Raw genomic sequence first — 11,189 nt, forward strand, 5'->3', positions numbered from 1 at the left:
TTAAGACTGTTTTAACTGACAAGTCAGGAAACTCAAAAGTTTGGCATCACTGGTATTTTTGAAGAGAGAAAAAGGTAGGGGGAGGGAGGGAAAGAACTAAACAGGAAATTACAAACTCTTTCTTCCTTTCTACCGCATTTTACCTGCTGAATACAGGTCATTTTCTTCCTGGATAGTCTGCTTATGTTCTCTCCCTCTGAACTGCTTCCTGGTAGAGACTTGTGTATGCATGTAGAGACTGTCACTTCTTGACAACTAGATCTGGTGAAGATAGTAGATATCAAAGTGGCTAGCAAATTTCTCTCTTGTATTTTGTTACAGGACCAAACAGGAAGGTCGTTGGTTTTTAAAAGGCTGGACTGTGACCGAAAAAGCATGGGATAAAACTGGACTCTCTGAATATGGCGAACAATGAGGGCTGATGAGACGCCAAGGACAATGGCACGGGGTTTTGATCCTACTTAATGTGCTGGCTTTGTGGGAGCCTAGCCAGTTTGGATGTTCACCTTCCTAGATAAGGACGGAGCGGGGAGGACCTTGAACTTTCCACAGGGCAGGGAACCCTGACTGCTCTTTGGACTGGAGAGGGAGGGGGAAAGGAATAGGGGGAGGGGGAAAAGGGTGGGAGGAGGAGGAGGGAAATGGGAGGCTGGGAGGAGGTGGAAATTTGTTTTTTTTTTGTTTTGTTTTGTTTTTTTCTCCTTTTCTCAATAAAAAAAAAGTATATATGGTTAAGAAACTAAATGAGAGCCATGTCATGGAACATGCCTTTAATCATAGTATTCAGGAGACATAGTCAGACAGATCCCTGAGGTTGAGGCCAGCCTGGTCTACAGAGTGAGTTCCAGGACAGTCAGAGCTATACAACAACACCAAAAACATAAAGGAAGAAAGGAAGGAAGGAAGGAAGGAAGGAAGGAAGGAAGGAAGGAGAACAGGAGGGGAGGGGAGGCAGGGAGGGAGGGAGAGAGAGGAAGGAAGGAAGGAAGGAAGGAAGGAAGGAAGGAAGGAAGGAAGGACAGTAAGCAGGATATTTGACAACTGTGAGAATTCCTATCTCAATCTTTTATTATTAATTTGGTGAAGAAGGATAAATATATGGAATGGAGAGTGAGTTTGACATGCTCATTAGTCATTGAAAGTGCAATCAGGAATAAGTCTAGACCTTTTGTATGTGTCTTCAGTCCTTCATACATACAATAGGTATAAACTTTTCATCACAATTTTGTATAAAAGAAAATATTTATAAACTCTATTAAAAACAAATCCATGCAGATGTCAGGAGGATTGTTTCCACAAAGATAAAGTTTCCTTCATGAAGACAAGGTACGTCCTACACTGGGGCCAACAGAATTCAAAACAAAATCGCTAATATTCTTTAAGTACCTGCCCTGTCAAGCCATGTGAGAGCATTATTTTATTACTGTAACTTTAAATTTTTACTTTTTGGCTGATATGTTGTATTTTTACATATTTATGAGTCACAATATTATGTTTGGATTCATATGTATTGAGTAGTGATCATCTGAGAGTAAAAATAACACATTTTGATTTTTTTTTTTTATTTTAAATTTATTTATTTATTAAGGATTTCTGCCTCGTCCCCACAACCGCTTCCCATTTCCCTCCCCCTCCCCCGATCAAGTCCCCCCCCCCTCATCTGCTCGAAGAGCAATCAGGGTTCCCTGACCTGTGGGAAGCCCAAGGACTTCCCACCTCTATCCAGGTCTCTAAGGTGAGCATTCAAACTGCCTAGGCTCCCACAAAGCCAGTACGTGCAGTAGGATCAAAAACCCACTGCAATTGTTCTTGAATTCTCAGTATTCCTCATTGTCCGCTATGTTCAGCAGTTTCTCTGTAGCTTTTGGAGCCTATTCTTGGAACTCGCTCTAGCCTTGAACTCACATAGATCTGCCTCGGGAGTGCTGGGTGTCCCCACCACCCAGCAAAAATAAAACTTTTATTTTCATTTACTAGATAAGGAAATAGTTTTAGTGATTTGCCCAGGGTGCTCTGATTAGGAAGTGACATAGTTGGGGTGTGAAAGCCTATCATACTTACGCCAATCTGGCTGTTTTCACGTCGAGGTGTGAAGCAATCTAAGGTTAGAGTGGGTTGGAGCAGATTTTCTGAGTGGAGTGGAATATAGCAGAGTTTGTTTGAGGAAAAAAAAGAGCCCTTTGGAGATTTCTCTTTCAAGCATTCTTACTGATGTTATGGATTGGTTAAAAGCTCCTTTATGCTAATGCTAAGTTGTTTATTCCTTCCAAGAGTGAAAAGACAAGTCTTAACTCACAAAAGGAAGGAATGACAATGTTACTAACATGTAGCACGGAAGTATGTAAAAGGAGTTTGTAGCAAGGTCTCCTTCAAATCTATTTTGTGGGCAGCTTATTCTTTATTTTTTATTTTTTCTTATTTCAAATACATTTTAATTGAAATAGACCTACATGACTTTCCCCACCCCTAGCTACCCTCCCTCTAATTGCTCCTATGTTTCTCCACTCTCAAGTTGGTGATAAGGTTTTTTTTTTCTTTAATTATTATTTTTTTTTCCATTAGTTTGATTTAATTACTATACATTTTATGAATACCATACAATTCCTTTTGGTGAGTCTCATATTACCCGCGGAGTCGGTTTTGTTTGTTTGAGTTTATTTGGTTTCAGGACTGACCACTCTGCATTGGACAAACAATAAAGGGGCTCATGTCTGGGAGAGGCTAATTATCCTCCAGCAGTCAACAGTTGCCTCTAGTTCTTTGTCTAGGGGTGAGACCCCATGACATTCCCCCTCTTGCATGTTAACATGTCAATTGATATTGCCACCGTCTCGTCTCATTCATGCAGCCACTTTTAGGAGAGGCTGTTTCACAGCAGACTTCCTGGTATTCTGGCTCTTATAATCTATTGTCCCCATCTTCCACTATATGTGCTGAGCTACGGATACAGGAGCTTTGATATACATGTGTCCATTAGGACCGAGCGCCCCATGATTTACAAATGTTCTTAGGTCTCTAGATTTTTAGTGTGCCCCCTGTGTACCTGGATTTGAATTTTCTTCTGGCCCTGCTGCTGTGTGCTCTTAGAATACGAAATTTCTTAAACTTTTGACTTCCTGCTAGCAAAACAAACATAATAATAATAAATCTAACTTTTCAGAGTCATTTTGAGTATTGAATAAAAAACTGTTTGGATGCCTGTTTATTCTGTAAATAACTACAGCTACCAGATTTATAATGTTTGTTGCTTCAGATATTGTTATATGTCTTTACATTAATTTGCATAATCACAAGGACCCCGTTAAATAGATTTTTTTGTTTTGGATTTTTGAGACAGTGTTTCTCTGTAGCTCTGAGGGCCTGTCTTGAAACTAGCTAGCTCTTGTAGACCAGTCTGGCCTCAAATTTACAGAGATCTGCCTAATAGATAGATTATTAATCCCACTATGTAGATGAGGAAACTGAAGCAGACATAGGTTAATATACACAAAGTCATATAGCTGTGGAGTGATAAAGCCAGAACTGGCAGAATGGCTAATTGTTACTGTCTTCCGAGTGTTTTTTTTTTCAAAAGATTAATTACAAAAAATAAAAATTTAAAAAGCATATGGTTAAGGAAACATTTGGAGAATAGAATTCTAAAATTAAATATTTTTGAAACAACACTGGACATTTGAGAGTGTATTAAATGAAGAGAAACAACAGTAGAAGTAATAATCATTAGTCAGCCACTACTACATAGTAGATCCTATACTACCCTGAAAAAACTCTGGCCTGTTACTGCTGTCCAATAAATTATTCACACTTGCTATTGTGATTATGAAGCTCAGAACATAGGAGGTGTAACAGAGTATGCAGACAAATAACAGGATACAAAGCAGAAAACAGAAAGTAAAAAGGCATTAAGAAAAGGATGCTGACAAACCAGGCTTCAGAGGAAAGGCAGTTAGTCCCCAAGTGTGTGACCAGGATCAACTCTGCAATGTGCAGAGCAGAAAGTGGAGCGGCTCAGCTCTGAATCTATGGTACAGAGACAGGGAAGTGAACATGTATTGGGGGTCGGCAATTCATTTTGATTGTGAAGGTTATGTACAAGACATGAAATCAGTAAATTAGGACATGTTCAGATTTAAAGGAGAAGGAATGGTGAAAGACAAAGGATGCTTTTGAACTTTATTCTGGGACTTCCTGGAGTCAGTGGAGACGTTTCAAAATGTTTTAATATCAACAATGAGCTCAACTTCAAGAAAATTAAGCTAGCAGCCAATGGGAAATGACTTAGAGAGCAAGATATTACAGACAGGCACTGCTTTGGGCCGTTGTTGGGATAGCCAGTCAACATTGATGGGAACAAAAAGGGAACATTTCTTCTGAGTCAAGGGGACAGTTCCAAAAACATTTACTCGAACACACTCATTAAATTCTTCCTATGGGAAAAGCACTTTGGTGAATTGGCTTGGATTCCCTCCCCTCTCGGTGAGGCTTACTAAAATTATAATTTGATAACTGTAGTCAAAACTCCCCCAGCTGCATATTCTATGGAAATTATCCTTGACAAACAAGTCTAACCTTGTCAGGAAACACTTTGAGCTGTGAAATCCAAGGTTGGAATCTCCTTTCAGGGATGTACAATAAACAAGCTTGCTGGTTCAGTCATAGCCTGTACTAAAATCCTGTGACCAGCAGATGGCGATTACAAGCTTTTACCCATGCAACAAGTAGCTCCAAAAAAAAAAAAAAAAAAAAAAAAAAAAAAAAACGTGGAGGAAATTGAAGTCCTGACCAGGACAAGATATCTGTATCTTCCTTTTCAAGCTATAATTTTGCTACCAGTTATTTGGTGAATCTTTATTCGAACTGTAATTCCTGCAACCTCTACTTCTTGGATTCCCACCCTCCTCACGGTTCTGTGTCTGTGGTAGGGAGTTTTGGGGAGTACTCCTTTTTCCTTTTCTTTTTTGACACGGGGTACTATGCAATCTCTTCCCTGACTCAGATTTTCACCCCGAAGAGGCTTGAGGTAGGACAGGTGGGGGCAGCTGTGCCATTGCCTGATGGCATGTTGGAATCAGACTGCGATGGCAAGAGAAGGGACAAGTGTGTCACAATGAGACGTCAAGGCCACGAAAGCTGGGCTTACAGTTCAACATACTCCTAGTGAAGTCACACAATTCTGTATCTGTTGGTGAGGAAGGAATTTGCACTGGCCTACAGCAAATACTGAGAGTAATTGTTATGTCCTACAATCCCTCGAAGTCAGTTTACAGTCGGGGTTGTAGCTGTGCTTCGACAGAGCTGAACAGACTTCTGAGCCGAGTGTAACAACAAGGCAACTTGAAAACCTCAAGCATTCTTCAACATGCCCTCTGTCAACTTTCATATCATAAGACACATAATTTTTATCACATAGATTTAGATATAAGAGAAAGCTTAGGTGTAAATAAAGCAAAAAAGATCATGCAGTCATGAAGGCATAAGCCTGTAATCACAGTGCTTGCCAGCCTGAGGCAAGAGGTTGAGTAATGAGTTTGAGGACAGTGGTGCTACATAGTGGGACTCTTTCTCAAAAATTAAATTTTATTTATTATTTAAATTTATAAATTTAATTTAATTTTAAATAAAAATGCATTAATTTTTAAATTTAATTTAAAATTAAAGCTGAGCTAGAAAGTTAGCTCTGAGGTTAAAAATAATTACCTGCTTTGCCCCATAATCTGCTTTTACTCCCCCGGTTTCTGTAATTAGTCCAGGTTATATACTCACATCTGATGATTTAAAACTATAGCCATAGATGAGAGAGAATGCATGGCATTCATCTTTCTGAGTCTCGATTACCTCATCCATTATAATATCCATTTACCTGCAAATGTCATGATTTCATTTGTACATTGGCTTTGCTTGTTTCCTTGACTCTGTATTCTGGATATTTATTAATCCTGTTTCAGATGTAGAGCTGGAAACGATTCTTTCACACTTTGCAGACTTCCTCTTTACCCAATTGCTCATTTCCTTTGCTGTACAGAACTCTAGCTTTCTGGGGTCTCATTTGTTAATTGTGGCCCTTAGCTACTGAATGAGTAGAATATTTTTCTGAGAATCCTTTCCTGCCCCTATATCTTATAGGGTTCTGCCTGTGGTGTTTTCTAGCAGTTTTAGAATTTCTTGTTTCACTTATGGGTCTTTGATCCATTGAAAGTTTATTTATTTATTTATTTAAGATTTCTGTCTCCTCCCCGCCACCGCCTCCCATTCCCTCCCCCTCCCCCTCCCCCAATCAACTCCCCCTCTCTCATCAGCCCCAAGAGCAGTCAGGGTTCCCTGCCCTGTGGGGAGTCCAAGGACCTCCCACCTCCTTCCAGTTCTAGTAAGGTGAGCATCCAAACAGCCTAGGCTCCCACAAAGCCAGTATGTGCAGTAGGATCAAAACCCAGTGCCATTGTTCTTGACTTCTCAGCAGCCCTCATTGTCCGCTATATTCAGAGAGTCCGGTTTTATCCCATGCTTTTTCAGACCCAGTCCAGCTGGCCTTGGTGAGTTCCCAATAGAACATCCCCATTGTCTCAGTGTGTGGGTGCACCCCTCGCAGTCCTTACTCGTGCTCTCTTGTTTACAATAACAGATAAGGGGGTTAATTCATTCTTCTACATGTAGAGTTTTCCTAGCACCATTTGTTCAAGAGGCTATATTTCCTCCAGTGTGTTTTTGGCATCTTTGTTGAATATTAAGTGGATGAAATTATGTGGATCTAAATCAAAGTCTTCTCTTCCATTGAACAATAGGTCTGTTTTGTGTTTTTATTTCTATAGCCCTATAATATAACTTGAAAGCTGTCATGAAAATCCATCCAATATTATTATTTTTGCCTAGAATTGCTATGACAATCCGGGATCATTCGTGATTGCTATAATGTTAGAATCTTTCTATTTCTGTGAAGAATGTCATGAGGTTTTGTTTGGGATTTATTGAATCTATAAATTATATTGAATCAGATATTTATTTTCCAAAATTAATTCTACCAGTCCATGAGCATAGGAAGATTTTCCGTCTTCAAGTGTCTTCCTTGATTTCTCTCTTTAGAGATTTGAAGTTTTGATTGTTGAAATTCTTCACGTCCTTGGCTAGGTTTCTTCCTAGATATATTGTTAGAGGTCACAGAAAAAGGAGTGTGTTCATGGTCACTTTCTCAGCGTGTTTGAGATTGATGTATAAAAAGTCTACTGATTTTGTAAATTATTTCAGTGTCCTATTACTTCACTGAGTATGTTGATCATTTTAAAGGTTTGGGTGGACAGCATTCAGGAGGCAGACGGCTCTCTGTGAGTTCAAGGCCAGCCTGGTCTACAAGAGCTAGTTCCAGGACAGGAACCAAAAGCTACAGAGAAACCCTGTCTTGAAAATCAAAAAAAAAAAAGTTTTGGGTGGAATTTTGTATCATTTAAAACTATGAATAATTTGATTTGTTTCCTATTTGTACACCTCCCATCATATTCTTTCTAACACTTTTTATCTTGAAAGCACGGTCAATTTTATTAAAGGCCTTTTCTGCATATATTGAGATGATACTTTTATTTTTGTAAGATAGAATCTCAGAATTATTTTGATTTTAATTTTTTAATTTAGTTCCTGATGGCTAAGGATGTCAAACATTTCCTTAAGTGTTTCTCAGCCACTTGAGCTTCTTCTGTTAAGAATTCTCTGTTTAGATATGTACCCCATTTTTAAAATTAAATTATCTGGTTTGTTGATATCTATTTTCTTCAGTTCCTTATATATTTTGGAAGTCAGCCCTCTGTCTGATGTGGGACTGGTGAAAATCTTTTCCCATTTTGTAGGCTGCTGTTTTTTCCTATTGATGGGTACTTTGCTTTACTGTTACTTTTTGTTAATTTTTATACCTGTCAGAATGGCTAAGATCAAAAACACAAGTGATAGCCAATGCTGGTGAGGATATGGAGCAAGGGAACACCCCTTCATTGCTTGTGGGAGTGCAAAATTGTACAGCCATTTTGTATATCAATATGGTGATTTCTGAGAAAACTAGGAATCAATCTACCTCAGCTATACCACTCAGTCATACCACAAGGACACTTGCTTTATTTGTAATAACCAGAAGCTAGAAAGCCTAGATGTCCCTCAACCAAGGAATGGTATATTTACACAGTGGAGTATTACTCAGTTGTTAAAAACAAAGACATCAGGAAATTTAAATGCATATGAATAAAATTAGAAAAAATGATTTTGAGTCAGGTAATCCAGACTGAGAAAGACTAACATGGTATGTACTCACTCGTAAGTGGATATTAGCTGTAAAGTAAAGGATGCCCCAGAGAGGATTGGTAACAAGGACGATTCATGGAGGGATGCTTGGAACTCCTTGGAAAGAGGAAATAAAAAAGATTTCCCGAGTGGTCTAAGGATGAATGGGGATGGGAATATGAGAAATCAGGTTTTGGTGGGGGTCTGGAAGTACTAAAAGAGACTGCTGGAAAGGGGTGGAATTTTTGGAGTCAGGTAAAAACCTGGAGCAAGGGAATCTCCCAGGAATCTAAAGGGAACACCCCAGCTTGAACTTCTATCAATAGTAGATATGTAGCCTGAACTGGTCATCCCCTGTGATTGCACTGGTGACTTCCCCAATTGTCATCAGAGAGCCTTCGTACAATAACTGATGAAAACAGATTCAGAGATCCACAGCCCAACATTAGGTGCAGCTTGGGGAATCCTGCTGAAGAGAGGGAGAAAGGATTGTAGGAGTCAGAGGTGTCAAGGACATCACAAGACAACTCACAGAAACAACTAATCTGGGCTCACAGAGGCTCACAGAGACTGAACTGACAACTATGGAGCCTGTATAGGACTGACCTAGGCACTCTGCCTATATGTGACAGTTGTGTAGCTTGGTCCTCTTGTGGGACTACTAACAGTGAAAGGGGGAGGTATCTCTGACTCTTTTGCTGACTTTTGAGACCCTACTCCTCATACTGGATGACCTTGTCTAGCCTTAATAAATAAGGGATGCTTAATCTTACTGCAACTTGATATACCATGCTTTGTTGATACTCCTGGGAGAACTGCCCTTTCCTAAACAGAAATGGAGTAGGAGTGGATTGGGAAGTGGGAACAGAGCAGGGTTGGGAGGAGGGTCTTGGAGGAGAGGAGGGAGGGGAAACTGAAGCCAGGATGTAAAATAAATAATAATAATAATTTGGTTGAACTAACTGGTGAAGGCTGCTCAGATGGCACAGTCTGCAAAGACTGGGATAGTGGAGACTTCTTCACATATGACAAGTGTTGTGACTTTTTTCTGGGGAGACACAAATATCCATTTATTCTAGCTATAATAGTTATATCCAAGTCTAATTTAGTGTACTGATGAGTTACTTTTGGAAGCACAGGTGAGAGATTATTTACAGGATTTTGGGAACTCACGGTCATCTTTACAATGGTTCCCATTCCGGCAGGGGTGACAACTCAGGAAAGGTCCATCTCCAGAGATCCTTATTCCAATTTGTAAGCAGCTCCAACTAAACAGCCCAGAAATTAGTTACTACTTTTATAAATTTGGTTCTAGGCATTGTGAATCTTGAAATTTTCTGAGTTTCCTTAGTCTTAAAAGTGTCTTACCTTACTGAGCCTTATAAGACTCCCTCTTTCCTGCAGGAGGGAATGCTTGGATTTTTAAGAAATTTATACAAAAGAAAGATGAAAAACTAAGGTGACATTGTGCCACAAAAAGATTATATTGTACTCTCCCAGAGAAGAGCACAAATACAATTGTTATATAGAAACTTTGAAACAAAGAATTCTAAAATAATAATTAGGAAGAAGTTTGGCAACTTTCGCAAGAACTTAAAGAAACTTCAGTGGGAAGAACCAACTATCAGAGAAACAAACAAAGCTTTTAAATTCAGCAAAAGATAGAAATCATAGAAATCCAAACAAGCCACAGCACTGAGAAACACAAAAGAAACATCAAAAGAAATTCTAAAAAAAAAAAAAAACTCAGTTGCTGGTTAATCAGGCAAAATAATCTGTGAACTCAAATACAAATCATTCGAAAATGTAGGGTCAAGAGGAAAAAAGAAAAGAATGAAAAGGGAAAAGGCAAAGCACTTTTGATAGAACAACAGAAGAGCAAATATGATGAAAAGAACATGGAAAGGAGAATAAAGTGGATATGAAAAAAGATAGAAAAGATGAAAACATATGAAATTTAAAAAATAAAAAGCAGCCAGGCAGTGGTGGCACACACCGTTAATCCCAGCACTCGGGCGGCAGAGGCAGGCGGATCTCTGTGAGTTCGAGGCCAACCTGATCTACAAGAGTTAGTACAAGGACAGGCTCCAAAGCTACAGAGAAACCCTGTCTCAAAAAACCAAAAATAAATAAATAAATAAAATTAAAAAATAAAAAGCAAATTACACTGAGTGTGACAAATACAGATTACTCAAATAACTGAAATACAGTAAGTTAATATCTATGTATTTGTTCTCTCACTTCAATTTGTTTCTTTCAGCTCCTGGATTTCAAAATATTCATTGCTCACATATTCAAGGTGAATACAGAGAAAGTTTGATACCTTTAAAATGATTATGAAATTAATTATATAGAGAGGAATAAGTTCAGGGCACCCTTTGGATAACATGGTACTTATATACAATTACAATGTATTTTTATCCTTGAAAATTCCTAAGTGCCAAAAAGCTTATATTAATTCATTTAGAATTCAAAATGCATACATATTTAGAAATATCAGATTATATTAGAAATAGTTAGGAAGCATTAGAAACTGTTAAGAAATCTTAGAAATAGAAACTGTTAGTCTAGCAAAATAATAAACAAACAAAAAAGAAATAGTTAAAAACTGTTGGTAACTCTTAGGAACTGTTAGAAACTGTTGGTAATTCTCAGGAACTCTTAGGAACTGTTCAGAAATATTAGAACTTATTAGGTACTGTTAGGAATGTTAAGAACCATTAGGAAGTTAGGCATTGTTAGGAACTGCCACTGACCATTAATGGCAGGATAAAAACAGCCTAGCTCAAAATGAAATGAAGATGGAATTGAAAAACACAATAGCTCAACTCTAAACTTTAAAGGAAAACATTATAAGTAGAATTAATCAATCTAAAGACAGGATAGTAGATCTTGAAGATAAATGATCTAGGATAAATAAGTAAGGAACATGA

This window comes from Microtus oregoni, unplaced genomic scaffold, assembly GCF_018167655.1.
Source record: "Microtus oregoni isolate MIOR12 unplaced genomic scaffold, Mior012 000094F_ref0000399, whole genome shotgun sequence".
In the NCBI taxonomy this organism is placed as follows: domain Eukaryota; kingdom Metazoa; phylum Chordata; class Mammalia; order Rodentia; family Cricetidae; genus Microtus; species Microtus oregoni.